General features: G+C 45.8%; 1 pseudogene across 1 annotated transcript in view; it reads right to left on the bottom strand.

Moving 5' to 3' along the window:
• Positions 1–935: 935 nt before the first annotated feature.
• Positions 936–8,803, bottom strand: part of LOC110988620 (uncharacterized) — a 32,492-nt pseudogene continuing 24,624 nt past the window's right edge. Inside the window, exons 2-3 of the transcript XR_015424403.1 lie at positions 7,229–7,300; positions 936–1,437 (exon numbers count right to left, since the gene is read on the bottom strand). The product of XR_015424403.1 is annotated as an uncharacterized LOC110988620 (transcript). The remainder of the gene's footprint in view (positions 1,438–7,228; positions 7,301–8,803) is intronic.

Genomic DNA, 8,803 nt, shown 5'->3' with positions numbered 1-8,803 from the left:
TCTATATTGGTAGGAATTGTGACAGCCTGGCGAGTCATGCTCTCGCTTTAGAAGAACGAGCGAGAGTGAAGCAGAGGATATAACCATCGGAGGTTGTTAACTTGGATGGCTGGGCTATCAATGTGCCAGCCTGGTCGAAGTATATAAGCTCTCATTGGTCAGCACACTACTACATTCTTTCTCTGTGGTCAGGGCAGTTCAACAACTTCCACAGACATTCTTGTCAGGTTTGAAAAACAAAAGCCACCATGTGTTTTTGCTTAAACCAGGCACTTCATGCTTTCATACAACCAAGCAATACAGTGTGTTTTGTCAGACTCCATTGTTATAAACAACATCGAACATTTATTTAAACATTTGAAAAGACTGGTATACACAAGTTTCTGGTGGGGATATCGGCGGGATTTTCATTTGTGTAGAAAATTTGGTGATAACAGACGACATCGTCATTTGGGGGAAACGCTTTTGCGTAGAATTTGAATGAATCAAGATTGAACGCTATAGAGTCCCAGAAACCTCAGCAAAACTACCAGTCACTTTCTGGGCTTAAGGATGTGGCTAGTCGAGTACCCAGTGCAAGTGTAACGTCAACGCGTACATGTACATAGAATGTAGACTCAAAGCCACAGCCACAAGAAGATCCAAAAACTGGCGCGAGTTGTAATTTTTGTCTGTTGGTGATTTCCGGCGCTTTCCTGCTGTTCATTCACAATCATCACTGGTCAGACTGGCTGCATACAACATTACACTCAATACTTGGACGGAAGAGCGCAATCCATCAGACTGTTGTAAGAGCTCAATCCAATCTTAAACGCTTCCACAGTCGTTTAGATTTTTCTTTTTAAAGTCCTAAGAGACAAAAGGAGGGGTGGGAGAGTTTTACAGAGAAATAAACGCTTCCACAGTCGTTTAGATTTTTCTTTTAAAATCCTAAGAGACAAAAAGGAGGGGTGGGAGAGTTTTACAGAGAAATCATTGTCAGAAAGACTTGACGATGAGATGATCTCCTGGGTGCGCCGCCGTCATGGAGAGACTCCGGGAGACGTGGAGGGAGAGAAGGGGTCAACCTTGACGGACGCCTGCAGCTGGTCGCTGGACGGTGAAAGAGGACTCTTCTCCGAGGACAGTTCCTCCTTGTCCCGAGGGACGAGTCCCCATTGGACTTGGAGTCCGGCTTGATCTCGTCGCCGTCTTCCTTTTCGGCTTTGCCGCCCGAGGGCCGGCGCTTTGCCTCCTCTTTCTTCCACTTCATGCGGCGGTTCTGGAACCAGATCTTGATGTGGCGCTCCGTCAGGTTGAGCATAGCCGCCAGCTCGATCCGGCGAGGCCGTGAGATGTACTTGTTAAAGTGGAACTCCTTCTCCAGTTCTAAGAGCTGGCCCCGCGTGTAGGCCGTCCGCGTGCGCTTGTTCTCGTCAAAGTCGACAAAGGATGCGCCTGTGGGAAACATAGACAAGACATGTTGAAAAAGTTTGTTAGGGAAAAATAGCGTTGGTTTCTGTCCATCACAAAAGCTTACAATCTTTAATTCAATTGAAGAACTAACTTGTATTTCAAATCAAATAAAAAAATGTAGAGACCAAGAACGTACACGGAAAGCACGCCCTATACCAGAGAAAGAGGCCAATAGAGTTAACCATTAATAATACAAATTTTGAGTGAGGGGTAGCATTTGTAGCATCATCAAGAAAGGAGCAACCTATGAACCTAATGCAAGAGACATCTGCAGTAAAAAAAAAAGGAACCCTCGGAAAAGTGGAAAAATGAATATGATTGTGTGGAAGTGACTGAAGAGGAAAGTGAAACTCCATGTTGGAAGGAGAAATTGGACAGTGCAATTTCTGCTATGCACTATCTTTTCGCTCGTCCTCTCTCCCACAAATCCATTCAGCCGATCAACATGTACATCTGTTTCTTTTATCATTTACTTCGTGACAGGCCCGTAGTCACAAACTTTCTTTCTTTCGAAGTTTTGTTGAGAACATGTGTGGCTTTTAAATTTCCCAAACAATTTCAGGGGAGAAACTGAGGACGGGACGAAATTTGATTCCTGTGTGTTCACCGTGTCTCCTGGCCGCTTTAGACGAACTCTCGGCTTGCGGGCGGCATTGGTTTGCTCGCTTCCCTACACGACAGGGATGACAGACGACCCCTAGGCCGTGTTCCCATCAATCTTTCCCGCCAAAAATAAAATCAACAAAGTTCCGGACATCACAATATTTCCTCTGCGTGATCGCAACGAATTCATCATGATCCCCGTGCGCAGCCGGCTGTATTAGGGCTCACGGTCGCTCTAGGTCTCCCTGCGCTTCTGATCTGTGCAGTACGTGCGCGGTGCGGCGGACATCCCTCGTACAAACCGGGATTTGTACCCGCATACTATCTGTCTCTTCCCCCCAGAATTATACCGGTGCCGCTCAATCATTCTTAAATTCAATTCAGGCCCGTGTACCATGAAAGCACCGGTCGCAATGCTTGTTTAACTAGCCAACAAGCCCGCACCGAGCGGTGAGGTACTCTCTCCCACTGTTTCTACCTCCCCGCACCCGCGATTCGCTACATTTACCGTCGGAGTGAGAACCTTATGTTATATCTGATGAGTCCAATATTCTCTCTTTCTTTTTCTACTCCATCGCTATGCAACCCCCCCCCCCAACAAAAAACTCTCGGCTGGGCCTAGGACCGAGCGTCTCGCACTGCCGCTGGACGGAGAATGCAAGCATGACATGCATACGCCGAGATTTCTGGGCCATTACGAGGCCAGTTCTGCCGGAATATGTCAACGCGGCCCTTGATAAATGACCAAGCTTTTTTGGTTCCAATCTTTTAAAGTATAATTAATATCCTTATTCCACCGACACACAGCTTCACAGGTACAAAGATCCCATGTTTGGAGGAAATTAATATATGCTAAAATTGGTGATTTATTTCTAATATTGCCTCATCGTCTCTTGCGACTAAAGATAGGGGCAACCCTGTCTCTTGAGTTCTCGAGTTTCTCAGAACGGAAACAAATAAAGAGAAGGACACCCCTCGTCTCTGGAGACTCAAGAGAATTAAAGTGAAAAAAAAGAAAAAGAAGTTTTCGAGGGTTGGTTGTATCATGAACTGCAGGATCACGGCCAGGTGTTAGGGGTGATTGTAAGAGGATGTTGTGGAAGGCGTCTCAGCGTCTCTGTGATTTAAAACACTTGTTCGGGGTAATGCTGAAGCGTATAGTTTAATGTGGCCACTGGTTGCCAGATCGGAACCGAAGGTACAGATTAGCAAATCTTGTTGGGTTTTGGGGGGAGGGAGGTGGGCGTCTTGTTATAGTCATGCAGATGGCCTCCGGAAGAACCAATATGGGCAGATATCGCTGTTTTGTGACTTAGTCAAAGTTTCCGAGGCGAACGTGATGTAGCTTGCATGTTTTTTTTTTTACAGGAAGTCGTGTTATGCGTACAGTGAAGTGCTTCAGGGCTGTGACTTTTTCGTGTTATAGTTTGTTTTTAACCAAAATTGCAGTCACACCTTGACAGCGGCAACTGATATGATTTCGCGGTTCATTTGCACTCCCGTATCCAAATGCAACCTGAGTATCGAACCCGACAAGGTACCGGGGTCCATGAATAACGAGATGGCGCAACCAATTAACAGGCTAAACAGTTGACATGATGGCCCTACTCACTACTACAAATCCGGTCAAGCAGACCTTTTAATGCACCCGCTGGCTGACGAGTAAAAATAACCTACTCCGTTGCTGTCGCCCTAATTGTATGCGCAAGCATGCACCCCTAATATGGCCCGGGTGTCACCAGATGGATCTGAATTGGGCCGGTCCCAAGACGTGGCTTTTTCTAAGCAGAGTGGATGAGGAAAGGATACAGAATCTAGAGCAAGACGAGGCGATAGACAGAGAAGGAGAGAAAAAAAGAGAGAGAGTGGAAGGGGCAGCGAGCGACGAGACAAGGGGAAGTGCTGGTGATTAATTGCCGGGCGAGACAGCGAGGACAATGCCGTCAAGCCACCAGTTAGCGAGCCGACCGCAGAGCTTCCCGTCCGGCGGAGACGAAGGGCTCGCCCCGCTGGGCCTGGGGCCGAAACCTCGGTGCGCCGACAGCTATAGGGACAGGCGCTGGGTGGTATTGAGATGAGTGCACTGGAGGGAATGTCAAGTTACGTGGCGGTGTCTGACGGACGGGGTGGCGGCATATGCATGCCCTGAGAAACCCGTCCGGAAATCAGACGACTTCGGTATATCGCTTCTTGGATTACGTGATGGAATGGAATTGTCGCGTTCGCCCAGCGCTGATGAAATTGATCTAGTTGGGGCGAAAGTGTTTGCACACACAAAAGTGACACACCAAGTAGTGTTTTCGGAACATTTTAAATGCGATTTTGCTTAGAGAAATAGGACAAAATTCTTACGGTGAGAGAGGGGACATGTTGTTAACAATACACCGATAAAGCAGTGATACATCACTGGGTCAGAACACCAGCGGTGACACAACAAAGTTGACGAGCTCCAAAATGTTGTGCTCCGATTCTAAACTAAGCCTTCCCTTTAAAACTGAGATTAAATCCAATAAGACCAATTAATTATGTCAGTTAATGCCTTGTATACACTGATAAAATTTACAGTTTTTGTCTTTGAAAGACAACTCGAATGCCATATATGCCTATGAATAAGAGTGGTCGTTCCTTTTGTATAACAAGTTTTAAAGATATGACAAATAATTCCGATGAAATCGTTATCACATTAAGATAAAAAAGAAAAAAATGAGATTTTAATGAACAAACGGCAACAACTGCACTGCTAACATTATGCAAAAAAGTTACTAAAAATAACAGTAAAAAATAAACACTCCGCTTGAAACCCAAATTGACAAAAAGATTTTCTCCCACGTTTAACCCTGAACTCAGGCTTTAATTATGATGTATGTCCATTTTGTTACTCAAATCGTTTACATTTTCAAGTATCGGAACACGCTTTCACTAATGACACTCGGTTACATGACAAAAGACTACCTGGTATATTTAGATTCAAACGGGAAATATGACCTTCTTTTATTTTAAACAGTTTTGTCCCTACAGAAGAAGAGACCGATACAAATTGCTGCATAGTTGGCCATAGTGAACTAGTTGAACATTGACAGTGCCAGGAATCAATGTAAATCTTGTCTGTCTCCCTTTTCTGGGTCAGTGTAACAAGTTGTTCCATTTAATACGTAACACGCCGAGAGGTAACGTCCATTACGACTAATTATTTCTAATGGGTTGGCCACACATCCCTAACTCCCCAGCGCGGGACGGGCAGTCTTCTCCTTCCCGCTTGTCTCTTGTTAGCCGGCTGATTCAAAAGTGACAATTCCTCCACTACCAAGCAGACGAACATCCTCCCTCCCATACCATCTCTTTTCTTTTCCCTCCAGTAAAATACACAGCCACAGTCGTCGATTACAATGTGTCATCCATGCACATATTATAACCGCCAGGAATGACGAAGGGAAAAAAATATGACATTCCAATTTGCCGGGCTTGGCTGGCGAGCCGTGAGGTAGCTGTCGTGGGTTCCCTAGTTACAACAGCCGGCGATAATGTTCTTGATGGTCGTGCCACAGGAATTAGGAAAGGCAGGCATAATAACAGCCATCCGGCGAATAATGTGCTATCTGTCTACTCTCCCGTCATCTTTTTCCCCCCTCTGTATTTGGTCGTCTTCTCTCCCCCGTTATCTGGGTAATTATTCCTTGGCCTAAATATGGGGGAGGTAATGGATAAGGTGGTCCGCGGTCTATATATCTGGAGTGGCTGACTCTTATGGGGGATTGGTTACGTGATTAGGTGGGCCCGGCCGGTCTGCCGTTAAACAAATGTACGTGTAAAGCCAGCGTGTGTGAATGTGTGAAGGCAAGCCGGCCGAATCTGCCATCGATTCCTGGGACCGCTGCGCAAATTTGACAACCCCCTCCCCCCACACGCACATATCACAAACTCTGTCGAGTAGTTGAGTAGGCCTAGTTGAATCCGGGTACTTGGGGGCCCGCTCATTCGGCATCCCACATTGCACCAACACAATAGACAGCGATAAAACAGCTGGTTCTGCATTTCAGACTGACAAAAAAAAACTTCAAAACGAAAGTCGAAAGCGAGTCGTTTTCGGTCAGAGTGACTGTTGACCCCCCAAATACTAGACTGATTATCAGACTGCAGTGAATAGAGACACATGCGGCTGGGCGTCTGGCAGCGAATTGTGGCAAATCGATTTCTTAACAGGCATCGACTATACACAAAAAAAACGGAACCACAGCAAAATTTTAGGCATTGTTCAAACAGGCCTGTTAAACGAACTCAAGCGTGAAGCGTCGTGAGGGTTCGGAAACTGGGCAAGGTATAAGTAAAACGAAGACTAGAAGATGATAAAGGGTTGGCCTCCTAACTCTCAAGGTGCCATATTACCTCCAGAGATGTGCCAAGGAAAGTGGGGATCTAATATAACATGCGTGGTTTGGGCAGGAATGCAAAACTTTTTGTACGGTGCAACAACGATTCAGTCATGTCTGCATTTTGAAAAGGACCCCATTATTTTGTTGCGAACTTGTATTTGTCACTGAAAAACACATTATATAACGACCACATCTATCAAAACTTACATGCTAAGGTTCTAAAACCTTACTCAAATCCGCATGAAATTTCTTTTAATTATTGTTCATGTTTGAGAATAGTTTACGATGCAGAATGTAGCGAGGACGCCGTCCTTAGAGCCTTGAGTTTAACCCCTGCCAAGCAAGCGATGTATTCGGTGCCAAAGTCCCCCGAACACTTCTCTCGGTGTCTTGAGGAGAGGTAAAGAGGGGGAAAGAGTGGCAGAAAAGATATTCTGTCACTCAATTTCGAAGCAAATCTGTTGTTTCCGCGACCGTGGGTACTGCCAGTAGCAATTGCTCACTCGCTAATCTGTGCCGAATTCCGCGGCTCGCTCGCAACCATGAGTGCGTCTTCACAACCGGCCGAAGATCTCATCAATTTTACCCGCCAAACCCCCCCTTCACGTCTTGAGGACCTAGCTACCGAGGCATCGGGCGAAAGATCAAGGGTGTTTTCTACACTGCTTTTGCGCATTAAGATGGGAAGAGAGTAGGGACAGTTAAACTTTCGCTTTTTGCCCCTCCTTTTAAATGTTTGAACTGAATTGGCGGGAAAAGTGAAAGGAAAAGAAAATAGGAACAAAAAAGTGAAACCAGACCTGAAACGAGGCATCTGCCGTCCGCGTCGTGACGTTGTTGCATGCTAGCCAATCGCTGCCCTCCTGCCCACCCTGGTGACCAATAAGAAATCAGAACATTCACAACCTGGCAACAGGAGGTTATCTCATTTTAATGGCTACTGGCTGATTCAAGAATCGGTCAGCAAAACGTTTGATAACGACTTGCCCTAAGTCAGACTTGACTGGGTTGAAACAGATGTAATTTTTATTTAGATTAGGTAAACCCAATAAAAAAAAGGGAATTAAAAAATACGGAACAGGATTTAATATTTCAGGAGGACACTCCCAAACACTGCACATGAAGTGTTAATTAGACATTTTTGACTAAACTAGTCCTAGTTTTAATCACCAATACTTGATTTCCTGCGCATAAAAGCACTCGTGAGTCTCATATCCGGCTGGTGATATCATGGCTATCATGTACACCTCCGTTATGAAAATCCAACTGGAGAAAAAGGCGCCACTGCTGTTCGAGAACCTATTCTCTTTCAAACCCATGTTCACATACTTCAGAAACGTGTGCAATAGCCACATTATCCTTGTACCAGATGGTGTAAATTACATTCGGGTGTAAAGAACAAAACAGTGAACGACACCCCCCCCCCTCTTCTGACTCAATGATGACTATCAAAACAAAACAGAACTAAAAAAAAAAGAAAAAAAGACGAGATTAATTTTGTTGGGGGTAATTATTTGTTGGAACTCCCCATACCCTTTCAAAAGAGACAACAAGTCTGGAGTCTCGGGGACAACAAGTCCCGTCCTGAGGACCAGAGCAGTGATTGGAAGCGACAAGGAGGAGTACACCCTCTCATCCCCCGCGCGAGGGTTCGGTGAACTATAGAGACTATGCTCGCGTGGGGAAAGTAAAATGAAGAAAAGTGCTCCCCGATTCTAGTCCGGTCGGCCCCTAACAACAAGAAATTAGCGATATTGCCTAGACTAATTTACTCCCACAGTGGGCATTATTTGAAAGACTTTTTAATCAGCATTTGTTGTTGTATCAGCCAGACGAGGAGGTTTGCAGACACAGAGGCAAGATGATCAAGAGGAGTGAGACGAGTAATTTCTTGTGATCAAGATTATGAGTTTCCCTGCTGTTTTTTAATCTGAGCACGAGATATAGTTGCGACTGTTTAAATGGCGGAGCCTACAGCGGCAGGCCCTCGATGTGGGCACGCGACCGGTGCCAGGATCCCTTATAACAGCGCGCCGTCACCCAACGGCTTTCCCCTCTCAAGATACCGACGGTGGAACAGGCGTTTGGGTGTGGGGGAGACTTGTTCGCGTCGCATTTCGCCCGCGAAGAGACGAAGGGCAGCCTGCTACGCAGAAAAAAAATCACCAAGTAATTTGTCTAAAGGCCGAGGGCTTGACGTTTGGGGGTTTTGGAGGGGCTATGTCAACCCCTATCAATAGACGATCGGGGAGAGTCAAAGTGTCTGGATGGAGTGCCTATTGTGCCACAGTTTTAAAGAGACGAGTTGAAAACCATTGTGTAATTTGTCTGGGAAGGGCGAAGGTGAAATTCTTAAAAGCTGAGGGTGGATGTCT

This window comes from Acanthaster planci, linkage group LG02 (assembly GCF_054643075.1).
Source record: "Acanthaster planci isolate LZ-2023a linkage group LG02, COTS_SCS, whole genome shotgun sequence".
Classification (NCBI taxonomy): domain Eukaryota; kingdom Metazoa; phylum Echinodermata; class Asteroidea; order Valvatida; family Acanthasteridae; genus Acanthaster; species Acanthaster planci.
The sequence above is the reverse complement of the archived record's forward strand: the minus strand, read 5'-3'. Positions and strand labels throughout refer to the sequence as shown.